This window comes from Panthera pardus, unplaced genomic scaffold (genome assembly GCF_024362965.1).
Source record: "Panthera pardus isolate Hobbes unplaced genomic scaffold, ASM2436296v1 HiC_scaffold_6, whole genome shotgun sequence".
Classification (NCBI taxonomy): Eukaryota; Metazoa; Chordata; class Mammalia; order Carnivora; family Felidae; genus Panthera; species Panthera pardus.
Window position 1 is genome coordinate 23,011,461 of NW_026526991.1, and position 15,447 is coordinate 23,026,907.

The following is a 15,447-nucleotide window of genomic DNA, read 5'->3' on the forward strand; positions in this document are numbered from 1 at the left end:
ACATTATGCTCCTCTATTACATGCGGGATTGCAAAGTATTGTGCTTTACAGACATCAAATTGTGAACTCAAATGTATGTATGGTTGGACTTCAGTTTTGGCCTCCTCCATAAGAATAAAGAAAGTGGGGACCCCCAGAGCATAGCTCCCTTCCCCTCATGGAAAGACAAGCGGGAATTTTCCAGTGAATGACCTTGCAAGTATATCCTGAGTTGCTTCTCTTCGGTGTGTAAAGGTTTGACTCAGCAGGTTTGGGATGTTCAAACCCTGCACATTCCAGAGGAAGGTCTGGCCCTTGACTGGCTCCTGAGAGATAACCTCTAAGACTTTGGTATATCCTACTTGACAAGAGTGTCTTTGTTTACCTGTGGCCTTGAACTACACCAATATGATTTATGGAGGGGGCCTTGGACCATGTGATATCAGTTTGAGCTCTGGTGGTCCTGGAGGCTGGGTAATGAGGGTCAGCTTCATACTCCATGACTATGTGACTCCCAGTAAAACCTAAACTCTAAAGCTTGGTGAACTTCCCTGGTTGGCAATACCCTATGTGTTGTCACATATTGGCTCTGGGAGAATTCGCTGCTGTCTGTGTAACTCCACTGGGAGAGGACAACTAGAAGTTTGTGTTTGGTCTCTCTTGATTTTAATCTGTATCCTTTCACTGTGGTTAGCCATACAGTGGGTATAACAGTTTTTCTGAGTTCTGTGAGTCCTTCTAGTGAATCGTTGAAGCTGAGGGTGGCTCTGGGGATGCTTGACAACATCCTCCTTCCAGTGAGAAGGGCTGTCCTTATACTCACCATTGTGGCATGTGTACCTAATGACTATAAACAGCAGGCACCTACACACGGACTATTTGGCAACCAGGCTTAGACTGTTTTGCTCTGCTCAAAAGGCTATTCTTATGCTCGCCCCTTTAAAAGGGAGAACAACAGAAGCCTACCATCCTCTTTTTTTAGAGCACGGCCTCACAGCAAATGTAATTGAGTTATAGACCTAGCAAGCCTTTCTGAGAGATGCTGGAAGACTGGGAGAGAACCACTGACTTTTATTCTTACACAGTCTCTCCCTGTGGTCCTTCTCGCAGCCTCTTGAAGATGGCAGCTTTCAAAAAGTCATTAATCTGCCACAAGGAGGAGAAGCGCATGTCTCTCTTTGTGACCTATGTATCATGTTTTCATAGGGAGGTGCCAATCATTATCAGATTCATTAAAATCACCCTCAAAATAAATGTTGATTTTCTTCACCATTGTCTCCACAAACTTGCATTAAATTTAGACTCTGATGCCAAGGAATTTAATATATCTGTCCTCTGTCTTTTGGAGAGGGAGGACAGATATATTAAAAACAAATAGCAGGACTGACAAAGCTGCACAGGTGACACTACACATAGCCACCAGTGAGGGCCACACTCCCTACCATAGGTGGATGCCAACCCCAGTTCTGAAGTATGGTAGGCTGGCGGGATAGTGAGGTGGAGTCATCTCACTGTAGGGAGAGAGAAACTCAGAGAGGAAAGGCGCAAGTCTAGAAAGGCTGTAAAGGTCAAGGTCTAATGAGTTTGATCTTCATGTGTAGGTTCAGGGGCTTTCAGTGGCCTTGGGATTCTGCCTTCAACTCAACTCTTCATTCCAAAAGCAAATGCTTGCCGGTCATACAGCACATAATAGGCCATTTCCCTTGCCATCTCTTCTGCATTGTTTTCTCTTTCTTGTCCTCTGCTCCCCTAAACCCACCTCAGATTCAGTCCTGTCCAGGAGTGTGTTTGGCCTGACTAAATGTGGTTATTCCAAAGATTCCTCAGTAATTCTGTGCTCTCTTCACTCCAGAGTTAACCTCAATTTTTTTTGTAATAGATATGCTTATAAAGGTGGTCTGTGGAGTCAGTTTTGGTATAATGGCTCTCTGCTTTTCTATACACTTTCAACATAAAATCATACATATGTTTCTCTGGAATACTTTTTAGCATCCAAATCCAATCTAATCACATTTACAAACTCAGTAACCTTTTTGAAATCATATTTAAAAGTTATTTGAGTCAAGTTTTTCCTGATGAAATAATAATGCAAAAATAAGTCTTAATATAAATGCAAAACAGCTGAAGTTATTTTTAAAATTACAGTAACTTAAAGGCTTAAAGAAAAAAAAATACAGCAGTCGCTTATCTGAACAGAGCTCATTGATATTAAAAAAATCCCAAATGGCTTCTGAAACCTGTAGGTGAAATGCATGTCCCTCTGAATGCACAGATCTTTTTTATTTCCCCTAGAATTTTGTAGGCATGACTGGTTTTTAAAAATGAACAGGTGATGTAGGCTGAGGGAAGAGGCTGCACTAAAGCAAAGCAAAGGATTCAGAACATATCAGTAAATGAACAATTGGTAACCCCCTGTGTCGCCATTTTCTTCTCTGCTTTATCCTCATATTTTTACACAGTTAATAAGGGGAAGAGCTGGGACCCCAGCAGTTCTAGCTCCATATTCATGGCTCTTTCCAATTTACCACAACTGCCCTAAGCAGTGTTCATTAATCTTTGGAAATTTTCTTCTTTATATGGCAGATTGCTAGATCTCACTATTATAGCAGATACCTGTAAACCAACGTGCCAAAACCAGAACCTGTCCTGTCACTTTGCACCCAAGCCTGTTCCGTTTCATGACCTGTACTATCATTGTCATCAACTCAGGTTCTCAACATACTGTAGCTCACATTTGATTCTTCTCTCTTCCCACTCTGATATCCATTCATTCTTATAGATTCTGCTCTCATGATGCCTCTGAATCCCTCCCCCTCTTGCCTTCCCTGCTGCTGTCACCCTAGCTCGAGTCCTTATTATTATTATTATCAATTAATTGTACAACTGCAATAGCTCCTAACTGGTCTCCTAGATCCTGGTTCCGTTCTTTCTTCCAGTCTCTATTCATCATATGAAAACCATCGCACATACTCTTTCTTCTTTCTCCAGTATGGTAGGGTGATTGCATCAATGACCCAAATTAAATGGCATCCCTGTGTCTATGTCCTTTGTTCTGTTAGTTAATGGTTTCTTCCCAAACCGATACTGGGCTTGTTCATTGTGACTTGCTTTTGCAAATGGGAAAGTAGCAAACTTGATTCAAGCAAAGGTTTATATATAGCATGGGGCAATTTCTGCTTTCTTTACCCCTTGATCCTCTGAATTTTTTCCTGAGGACACATCCACGGAATCCTACTGGAAAAGGAGACTAGTGTGGAATAGAACAAAGTTAGCCCAGGTTGATACAACCAAGGCTATCCTGGACTAAACATCCAACATCTGACCACAGATATGTAATTGAGCCCAGCTAAGATCAGCAGAATCATTCAGCTGACCCTTAGACATATGAGCAATTATCAATTGTTGGTGTTTTGGGTATAAGTTTGGGGGTGCTTTGTTATGTAGCAGTAGCTAGTTAATACATCCAGTATGTTTTCTTCTGAAATACTTCCATATTGTATGTACTGTTATTTTAGCATTTATTATGTCTGACTTCTGTCGGACTGGCTCCTTTATGTCAGGGGCCACATTTTTAAAAACTGCAGTATCTAGCACATAACCTAGCACACAGTGGGTACTCAATAAGTATTTATTTATTTTATATTATTTTACAGTAACTCATCCCTCCCCAATCTTTTACAAAACTGAGTCAAAATGTTTTTTTTTTTTTTTGCCATCCTTTCAGATTTAGCAAGAATATCTGTTTCAGTCAAGTCCTTGCTTAAGCTGTGAAAGAAAAGGCTTACTCTATAAGTGCTTGAAAATTAGTGTTTGTTTTTAAGTTTCTTTCTTTTAAGCCTGACATTTGGATAAGCCTCTTGTTTAAGAGGAGAAGTAGTCCATCGGTTCAGCTCCAGTTCATGCCTTGTGACTTCCAAGGTGGGGGACATGTGCTGGATCTTGAATTTGGGGAGGATGCTTCCAGGGTAGGGAAAGTATAGGGCTTTGGAGAAAAGAAGGGGAATGGGAGCCCGTGAGGAACATCTACACAGTCTTCCTTTCCCCGTCACCATAAACAATGGTAAAGTATGCATGGAATTTTAATTCAGCCATCTTTTCCCTTTTGGCAAACTTGAATCAAATTTCATAGAGAATACTCTACAAGTAACACTGGTGGTTGTTTCCATGCAGAGAGGTGAAAATGACTAAAGACTTTTGAATTTTTTTCTGCATGTTTGTGCATATTTCTGATAGTCTATGAATCTTCTGTAAAGATGTTAGTATTTTTTTTTAGTTTATCTATCTATCTACTTATTTAGAGTGCTCGTGTGAGTGGGGGAGAGGCAAGAGAGATAGATAGAGAGAGGAATAAGAATCCCAAGCAGGCTCCACACTGTCAGCTCAGAGCCAGATGCAAGGCTCGATCTCAGGAACCGTGAGATCATGACCTAAGCTGAAATCAAGACTTGGACAGTTATCTGATTCAGTCATCTAGGTGCCTCTATAAAGAGACTTCAGATAACACAGTGAATTTGTCTTTCCTATTTAAAATTCAAGCTACAGGGGTGCCTGGGTGGCTCAGTTGGTTAGGCATCCAACTTCAGCTCAGGTCATGATGTCATGGCTTGTGAGTTCGAGCCTGCATCGGGCTCTGTGCTGATAGCTCGGAGCCTGAAGCCTGCTTAGGATTCTGTGTCCCCCTCTCTCCCCGATCCTCCCTACTCATGCTCTGTCTCTGTCTCTGTCTCTCTCTCTCAAAAATAAATAAACATTAAAGAAGAATAAAAAAATAAGTAAAATATAAGCTACAAAATATTTAAATTATGCTTGTACGTTAAGTACCAGTTATTGATTTCACAACCAATGGCAAGTATGTCGTATATATATGACATATATATGCTATATATATGTCTGCTCATATTCAGTTGACCTTTGAACAACATGGGTTTGAACTATGCAGATCCACTTGTATATAGATTTTTTTTGGCAAATACAGTATAGTACTATAAATGTATTTTCTCTCCCTTAAGATTTTCTTTTCTCTAGCTTCCTTTATTGTAAGAATACAGTATATAACACATGAAACATACAAATATGTGTTAATCTACTGTTTATGTTATCTGTAAGGCTTCCGATCAACAGTAGGCTATTAGTAATTAAGCTTTGAGGGAGTCAAAAGTTATATGTGGATTTTCAACTGCACAAGGGGTCAACACCCCTAATCTCTACATTGTTCATGGGTCAACTGTATACCCTAAATTATTTTTGGGTCCATTCTCTCAATCTCTACACCTTCCCCCAAGCCCATAGCCTGCCTGGTAGAGCATTGTATGCATAGTAGACATTTAGAAAATTTACCATTTCTTAGCCAACCCTACCCTCTGCTCCTTTGAGCTTTCTGAAACATTAGACATTCCTAGCTCCAATCTCCTTGGTACTAGAATTGGCACATTTGCTATACATCAACACTTGGACAATGACTAATGGCATCATCTAGGGAAGAACAAGTAGCAGATTCGTGAACTTCATTTCTTTTCAGCCTTTTATGCCAAGGCTAATTGCTTGTTTAAGTAAATGCATCTGACTTGAATAGCAATTGAAGATGTTTGGGGATAGTTTGAGTATTGAATTTCACATGCAGTGACCAAGGCTAAGAAAATACAGGTTAATGTCCTGAAAACTTTTAATCAATACAGAGGCTTTTCCTTACAGAAAGAAATTGGCCTTGGCAATAGACAAAATCAAGGGTCAGAAATTGAAATGCCCATAGAGGTCAGACAGGTGACAGAAATCAGTCAAGTAGGTGGGGATTGTGGTAAAGTGGCCAGCCGCTCCTTACTTTGACTATTGTCATGGGGGGAAGGCAGGCCCAGGATGGCCAGATCACCCAATTTTTAAAGCCAATCTGAAAATTCAAGTTTTATTTAAATGTGATATTTGAGTTTTAATTATTGACAGCGAATTCAAGAATATGGATTGCTCTCAAGGCTATCATTTTGTTTCCTCTAAACTAAACAGAGACGATTTATGGATTTTCCAATTGTTCTATCCTCACTACAGGAATTAACCATTATTCCGTTCTGACCTGTGACAGCTGCATCACAGGGTGTGATGGGAAATTACCTAGGGGACACCTGGGGCTGAGTTCTGAGTGAGCATCATCTATTGAGCAGAAAATCTGTTTGTATGAATGTCTCTGAATATATTTGTTTCCTGTTAAAGTAGTGCTTCCTGTAAACATGCTGCATCTTGTGTTGGAAATAGCTGAGAAAACTCCTCCTTTAGTGAGTGAGGGGCTAATTATTTAGTGACCTATCCTCGGCCTCAGTTGAGACACTCCTCATATGGTTGGGTATGGTCCCGGTAAAACAATGCCACAGATCAGAGGTTTCATAGGACCTTGGGGAGCTATAGCACGGGACAGCTAGGAGAATTCACATTTTACCCCAAAGAAAATCCCTACTCATAGGGATTTTGGTAAATTGCATCTACAGGTTATTACATTCAAGGTGAGCTTTGAGGTATAAATTTGTAGGATGTTGTTCTCTACCTTCACACTGACAACAATTGATCAACTGATAAACAACCATGCCCCTATGTCCCCAGAATGCTCCTTTGTTACTGTGGACACCTTGTTTCTTTCCCTGGATTCCTCAGACCTCCTGCAAGATCCAGGCACTACAGTGTTAACGCATTTCCCTGTACAGCAAAGGGCAGGCTCTGTTCTCTTTGCTAGTGCCCAAGCCATACCAGCTTAAAATATCTAACTGTTATCTTGGAACACTTGAACTAGAATGCCAGGACTCCATAAAAAGCAACACAGTTCAGATATTAGAATGTTTTATTCTTACTGCTTTCCTTCTGGTAGCCATGGGCTAGCAGGAAGCCTGAGATGAGTGGGAACAAGCAGCTCAAGGAACAGAACACATATTTCACTAAAAGCCAGAGGTCCTTTGTTCCAGTCCCAATATGTAGTAGATGCCCTGAAGCATAAATTCGTGAGTTTCATCTTGCATTTTCCTATTACTGGAAAATTTCAACTGGCTAATTTTAAAACATAGATTTCCGCGTCCCCCCCCCCCCACCCCCCGCAAATCTGCAGGCTCCGCACACATACTCTGTGGTAGCTGCGAAACAGTTGGAGAATTCCCCGTGTTCAGTGACCTCAAACTCACACTTCAAGCTGTGCTGTGGTTTCTTGCTAGTACAATAAAACATACATGAGTTGTGACTGGCTGCAGAGTCAGGAGCGGGTGTTTCAGTGTTAAATAATCTGGCTCCATTAATTTTGGCGGTTGCTGTCCATGTTTCTATTTTTGTCCCCAGTTAGAACTGTCAAGAAAGGAGTCCACCAGATTTCCGCAAGCGCTTTTGTAAAAATGTCATTTGCCAAATCAAATGTCCGAGGCAGTGATCACACTTTCACAGTTACACACGCCCATCACGTGCTTTCCCATAAATGACTACCCGAGAGCCTGGGCAGAGAGCAGAGATGAGGCGCGGAGTGAGAGAGGCAGTAATGAGGAGACAGAGCCTGGCTTTCACAAACAAGCCTTTCCCCTAATTGCTCCCTCCTGTTGCAGCCACCATGGCAGCAGCAGCAGCCTCTGACCTCAGCTGCTGTGGTCTCCCCGGGCGATGAGAAACCCTGCGAGAGCAGAGAGAGGAGCAGGGCCAACACAGGCATGCAGAACATCCCTCATCTGATAACCAATCAAAATCACATGTTGTAGTTTCGAGATTGTCAGGGGTTGAATTGTGCCCCCACCATATTCGTGTTGGAATCCTAACCTTGGTACCTGAGAATGTGACCTTATTAGGAACTAGGGCATTGCAGGTGTAATTAGTTAAGTAAAGAGGAGGTCAAACTGGAGTAGGTGGGCCTTTGATCCAAATGACTGGTGTCCTTATAAAAAGAGGAGATTTGGACACAGACACACAGAGGCGGCGTGTCATGTGATGATGGTGGGTTGAGACTGGAGGCATGCATCAGTAAGTCAAAGAACACCAAGGGTTGCAGGAAACCACCAGAATTTAAGGAAAGACAAGGAAGGGTTCTCCTCTACAAGTTTGAGAGGGAATGTGGCCCTGAAGACACTGTGATTTCAGACTTGCAGCCTCTGGAACTGTGACATAATAGATTTCTGCTGCTTGAAGCCACCCACTTTGTTTTGCACACCATTGGATACTAATACAGAGACCATGCCTCAATTTTTGCGTCAGGAGTCAAAGTTTTGAATTTAAGCGTCTGTTCTACTTAGAGTGCTCCAAATATCTGAATTCAGGGGAATAACATCTGTTGACATTATCAACTGTGATGTTGATATTTTCCTACCTGTAGAACTCCCATCAGAGGGGCATGAAAGCTCAGAGATTGAGAACGTGAGCCATGGGGTCATTCACGGGCTCAATCACTTAGGGGCTGTGTGATCCTGAGAATGTTACTCAATCTCTTTACTTTTTAGGTTCATCATCTGTAAAATGAGATACTAATAGTGTCTTCCTCACCTGATGTTTCATAAGGATTTAGTGAGGTAAAGCAGTAATCCATGTTCACTCGGCAACTATTTATTGACTCATGGTATGTGCTGCATTTACAGTTAAGGAGGGAAAATAAACAAGAGCAAAGACAAACGAGATAATTACAAATTCTGACAGACTTGGGAAGAGATCAACAGGGTCTTGAAAGAAAGTGTAAATGGTGGTGGGGAGGGGACACACTTTATTTTTTATTTTTTAAAGTTTACTTATTTTGAAAGAGTGAGAGAGAGAGAGAGAGAGAGAGAGAGAATGAGTGGGGGAGGGGCAGAGAGAGAAGGAGAGAGAGAACCCCAAGCAGGCTCCAAGCTGTCAGCACAGAGCTCGATGTGGGCCTCGATCTCATGAACCATGAGTTCATGACCTGAGCCAAAAACAAGAGAAAGATGATTAACTGACTGAGCCATTCAGGTGCCTCTGGACCCACTTTGGATAAGAAATCCAAGGACTACTTCTGGGAGAAGGTCAGATTTCAGCCAACACCGAAAGGATGAATAGTGTTAGTAGAGTGGAAAGTTGGGGAAAGAAATCAATGGCAGAGGGAGCAGCTTGTACAAAGGCCCTGAGGTAGAAAGAGCATGGCATGTTCAAAATGTCTCTTTAGGTAAGGGGTAGATGGCTACAGTGGTTTTCTATTGCTGTCATAACAAATCACCACAAATTTAGGAGCCTAAAACAGCATCCGTTTATCATCTCACAGCTTCTGTGGGTCAGAAGTCTGGGCACAGCTGAATTCTCTGCCTAGAGTCTGTCAAGGCTGAAATCGAAATGGCGGTCAAGCTAGTTCTCATCTGAGGCTCAGGATCCTCACTGGTGCTTGGAACTTCTTTTTCATACTATCCATGTGGCTCTTTATATTTTTAAGCTGGCAACAGCAGATGAAGTCCTTCTCAGATTTTCAATCTGACTGCCTTGCTGGCCTTTGCTTTAAGGGCTCATGTGATTTTTATTGGACCCACCTGGGTAATCCATGATACTCTCCCCATTTTAAAGTCAATTGATTAGCCCCTTAAACCTATTCACTGGAACATATTCACAGGCGTGACAGATTCACAGTCTTGGGGATTTGGGTGTGGGGTCTTCTCTCCCCCTGTAATTCTGCCTACCACATCATATGACTTGGAGAGGAATCTGATGATGTAGGGCCTTATGGATCATTGTGAAGGTTTTGAAATTTAATACCAATAATTGTAGTAATTACTATCATGTAGTTACTATGTATACCATCTATGTATTAGATTCCAAACATTACAAAATATAATCTTATTGGATCCTCCTAATAGCCTTTTGAGAAAAGTACCACTATACTCAATTTACAGATGAGGAAATCGAGGCTCAAGTGATCTACCCAAGATTTCACATTTCCTGGTGACTCCCTATTTAAGGCCAGATATGTCAGTTTCCAAATTCCATCAGCATTTTTTAAATGTTTATTTATTGAGAGAGATAGAGATAGAGATAGAGATAGAGATAGAGAGATAGAGAGATAGAGAGATAGAGAGAGAGAGAGAGAGAGATTATGCAAGAAGCCGGGGGGTGGGGGCAGAGAGAGAGGGAGAGAGAAAATCACAAGCAGCTGTCAGTGCTCAGCCTGATATGGGGCTTGATCTCATGAACCCGTGAGACATGATCTGAGCTGAGAATCAAGAGTCTGACACTAACCCACAGAGCCACCCAGGCGCCCCCAAATTCCATTAGCATTTTTATTTTAAATCCCTCTTACTTAGACGTGCATTTAAGATATATTTTTAGAGGTTTCAATAGGGACTTTTCTCTTCTTATGGGTGAAAGCATAATTGATCTAACTAGATGTTTTTCTTTTTGAGTCTCTTAACCATGCCTAGGGGAAGGCTGGTGATTCCAACCATCAGGTTGTAGCCCAGGACTACAGCAGATCTGGCGTCTTATACATTAAAGAGTTTTAAAGAATTTCTGGAGCTCCATGAAGCAAAGCTTATTTAATTTTTGATATACTTTTCTCAAAATTCAGTTTGTGGGCTTTTCATTTTCATGCGCTCAGTATGAGTTTGAATACTATCACCTGCTTTGCCTTTGGAAATACCTTGATTTTTATTGAGGGCATTGAACTTTGAAATTTTTCAAAGCAGAAGGACACATATGCCAGTAAGGCAGTGTTTAATAACGGGGCCATAGCATCCACATTCTAATCTTCTTCAAGTATCTCATTAATTATCTGTATTTTGATGACAGTTAGAAACCTGGCCATTTCCACAAATTGTTTCATAATAGCTAGGCAGAATCTTGTAGTCCTGGGGATTGTAGAGGAACACATTTTTACACGAGGCTAGAGAATATGCCTTGCTCTTATCCCATGGGCCTGCTTGTTCACCCCTTGGTCCATCCTGCCAAGGATAAAGTTCTAGAGATCTGACTCCATGCTGGGGACAAGAGGTGATTAGTCACATGTTAGTTCCTGTTCCCCATCAGGCGCCTACATATACAATGGCCCCTTGTGTTTAAGGGTCTGGTAGACAGGAAATATCAGGGACTATTAATCGTGGAGTCACCTCTAGGGGGTAGTCAAACCTTTTCCAAGGACCTGGGTGGGGGGCGGGGAGGCGGTGAGGAGATGGACTCTGTTCTCTAGGAAAGCGGGTGGAAATGTTGCAGGAGAGGAGGGAGTTGGGGAAGGTATGTCCCACTGATTGGAGCTGTGTCCTGGGAGATTGCCCAGCAGGCATATTTTGCAAAAATGGTCCAGTGCCAGTTCCCAGGTGTCTGCTGACTGGGGGCAATTCATCATTAGTTAATATTTCAGTGCCCATTGAATGCTGCTTCCCTGTGCCCCCTGTAGCTCCAGAAATGCTTGCTTGAGGATATGCTGCTAGAACCCAGGACTCCAGGAGAGAATAAGAAACACACGTGCATTCCCGTTGCCAAAAACCATTGCTTTGCAGCTGCAGTACAAAAACAGGTATCAACACATTTAAGCCATGCAGGAGGGGGAAAGAATTCCACCCAGAAGGAAACTTTGTTTGCCAAGTTTCTTGCCAGTTTTTCCTATACAGGGGGTAGGAAGCATTCCCAGAAAGAGAATGGCAAATGAAGTTACAACAAACTTAAAAAAGGCAATTCGCAAGGGAACAAGATCTTCAACAAACGAAAAAGTGTAAATGGTAATATTCCAGCAAATTAGCTCCTAGAGAAGCCCTTAGGCAGAACTGTAAGCCATTATAATTAAGGATTTGGAAAATATCAGTATTTAATTAGAGCCTCTTCTCTTGGTGAAATGCTGTTGCGTTGCTGTAACTTCAGGTGTAAACAACTAAACATACCCATTTCTAAAACGTGTTTTGTTGCAAAGCCTAGAATCGGTGCTAATGTTAATTTGCTTATCTTGCGTCTTCCTCGCCTGTTTTTTTGTTTTGTTTTATTTGTTCGTTTCTGATCAGAGCTGAATTTTAAGAGCATTTTTATCTTTAGTTCCCAAATACAGCCATCTCCAGTTCCCAGGCTGTTCTAGGTATTTATTCACAAACACTGGGGATCATCCCATAAACATACCAACTCCTCTGTAATCTAATAAACACGGTTCCTCCAATATTTAATGCATATTTGTGGCAGTTGTTTCAGACAAGGAGTTTTCAAATCCATTCCCAGCCTAATCAAGTATCTTGACAATAGCAAAATGTTTCAGCTTTATCCCTTAACAGCAGCAAACATTATAGAAATTGGTTTGTGCCGCATGAAATGCTGATTAAAACACACACACACACACACACACACACACACACACACGGAATACCTGGTGCCTGACTCACATCAGTCTTAGCCCCCACTTTTTGCACCTGCAATATTCCTGACAACAGATAAACCTTTATTCCTTTGCCTATATAGAGACGCGTGTAACTCAAAATGTTTTCCTGCCGTGATGGAGAAGATGAGGCATTATCAAGACTAACACTACAATTTAACGCTTCAGAGGAGCAGTGTATATCATTACTCCCTCTGTAGCCAAGCACACTAATTAATATTTATTGCACCTGTCAAGCCAGTAGCCACGGCCAATCCATTCCTGTGGCAGTTCAATGGGATACTGGACACCATATTTCTCCTTGGCAGACACGTTTGGGTCATCAGCAAAGACAGAAGCCCCTTTCCCCAGTGAGACATCGTAAACGCTCTCTTTGCTCTTGCAAAATTAAACCATTAATTCTTTTCGCGTTAATTTTTATCCTTGTTGAGAATTGCTGTAAAAAGCAAGTGGGGGGAGGGCGGAGAAAGGATGAGAAACCACTGCATGTTCAGGATCAGCTGTCTAACATATTTATTAGAAGGGCTTTTGGAACCCATGACCTTTGCTTTGTATCAGACATCCCTTAAAGGTTACAGACATGTGGGGGGAGACATGGTTATAAATCCTCATGAAGTTTAATCAAAAGTGGCAGGCCACCCAGCAGTAAACATGTTATTAAAACTCTTTGACTTAAGACTTTGTTCAGCATTGCCAACAGACCCCCAGCATCAACAGGTAGCTGGCAGTGGAATTAATTAAGCGAGGGTAAAATAATAGATGAATTCTCATGTTGCACCTACAGCAAGGCATTTGGCACCGAGAGCGGAGAAGTTTCTATCAAGGCTGTGAATCATTCTATAGTGCATCTGAGTAAACCCAGCACGGCTGTGGAACGAAGTTTACTCAAAAATTTAATTAGGAGAACATGTAAACCATACTGGAGAAAAGTAGGGCACCAAATGCTGCTTTATTTTACTTTCCTTTTTTGCTAATTCTGTCAGGAGCACCTGTGTCATTAGAACCACGTGACCCAAACTGCCAAGCTTTTGATTAACAGGAGGAATACTGTGAACTGATCACTGAAGATTATCAAGGCCATTATACTTTCCCTTTGAAATAATTGCTCTTCCCTTGAGGATGACAACATTAATGCTGATGATAACGAAGCAACAATAGCAATAATAATAAAAGAGCCAGCAGCTTCTGAGCTGGTATGATGCCCCAGGTACTAAGTGCTTTACATACATTATCTCATTTAATTCTTACAAGCCGTGGAGGGAGGAATTATTAGGTCCATGAAACAGATGAGTAATTGAGCTATAGAGAAGGCTTGTAACCCCTGGCACCCACGTATAGTCTGTTGTACTCCAGAGCTGTCCTCTAGGATGGAGGCTTCTTTGGAGGGCAGTGGGGGTACCAGGAGAAGAACCCATTTACATAAGAGAGCAGCATCTCTGTAACCTCTCTACTGCTGTCCTGTGGCTCCTGCTTGGGTCGGTGTTTCCCACCAGCAGTGTTATCCATGTCCTGACCTCTGGAATTAGACTTTCCACACTGGACTGGCCGGTTAACTCATGCCTCAGCCTCAAGTTCCTTATTATAAGTTGGGGATATTTATTCCCCTTTCATAGTGTTGTTATAAAGATGAGATGAGGTGACATATGCAAAACCTTCAGCACAGCGCAAGCACTCATTATTATTAGAAGTTTTGTAGGTGGTTTTCAAACGGTGGTTTTCGAAGGGTGGTCCTTAGAGCGGCAGCATCAGCATCACCTGTGAACGTGTGTTAAAATGCAAATTCCTGGGCCTGCCCTAGATTTCACCGAATCAGAACTTCTGGGGGGTGGGCCCCAGTTATTGCATTTTATTCTTTTATTTTTTTAAGTTTCCTTATTTATTTTGAAAGAGAGAAGGAGAGAGGGCAGGTGAGTGTGAGAGGGGGAAGGGCAGAGAGGGACAGGGGGAGAAAGAATCTCAAGCAGGCTCTGCGCTGTCAGCATGGAGCCCAATGCAGGGCTCAAACTCACTAACGGTGAGACCATGACATGTGCCGAAACCAAGAGTCAGATGCTTACCTGACTGAGCCACCCAGGCGCTCCCCAGTTATTGCATTTTAACAAGCCTTCGTGTGATGGTGATGCTCTGATGTCTGGGGACCACTGGTCTACATACCAATGCTTCTTATTGATGAGTTACATTTTGACTGCTGGACATCTGTTTTCTCCTTCCTTTGGATAACGATTTTGGCAGCTTGCTCACCATCTTTCTCCTCTTTAACTCTTGGTGGGTGGGGTAGAGAAATCAGCTGGCTTCCCTATTTAAAGTACGATTTTGACTGGGAAACTTTGCTCCACTAGTGGCTCACCTGTTTTTCTAATAAATGTCTCCAGCTTTTCTCTGCTGTTCTAGTGAAAACTGTGAGGCCCTCTGGGTAGGAGCTAATTCTATGTTCTGTGGATTGTCTGCCTCACTTTTGAGTCCTAATGATTATTCCTAATAATAATAATTACTGAAAGCTTTTCTTTGACTTGATTACTGCTTCATGCTGAAGAAAAAAATCCCTTCAATTTTTCTTCCCTTTTCTGAGGCCTGACAAATGACTATTACCGTGTTAAGTCACTCACCTGTGTAAAGCAGAGATTTTTATTTATGTCTCTGATGTTTGTTCTTTAATATCTGTAGAAAAACATAAAATTTGTGTTAAACTGTAAATGGGGACTTTCATTCTAAAGAAGGGTCGGCGGCTTTTCCCTTTTACTTGCTTGCCGTATTTAATTCAACCTTAGAAGACTGGTACACGCATCGTTTCCTCCTCATCTCTGTTTCACTGTTGAGTGAAGTGTTCTGAATTAATTTTGTTAAATTATTAATAGCTCACTATTGGAAAACATTCCAGCACTGGAGTTTATATTTCATCATGCGCTGTGAAGTAATATGGTAGATTTCATGCACACGAATGAATATGCGTCTAGTGGTTAGGGGAAATTTTGGTTCTGGCCTACCCACAATGAATTCTCATGAAGACATAATTTAATAATGAAGTGGATATTTTAGTTTTCATTAGATCAGGACAGTTTCCTGGGAATCAAATGATTAGAATTACAGAATGGGCTGGGTCATTCATCTATTTCACAGAAATGTGCTAAGCACTCCATTAGGCACTGGCAATACGAGGGGTTAAAAGGAGATATGGC

General features: G+C 41.8%; 1 long non-coding RNA gene across 1 annotated transcript in view; it reads right to left on the reverse strand.

Annotated features, from left to right (window-relative positions):
* LOC109265380 (uncharacterized) overlaps window positions 1-15,447 on the reverse strand; it is a 54,483-nt gene that overhangs the window by 31,561 nt on the left and 7,475 nt on the right. The window contains exon 2 of the long non-coding RNA XR_002079157.2: window positions 14,878-14,929. This is a non-coding gene — a long non-coding RNA (uncharacterized LOC109265380). The remainder of the gene's footprint in view (window positions 1-14,877; window positions 14,930-15,447) is intronic.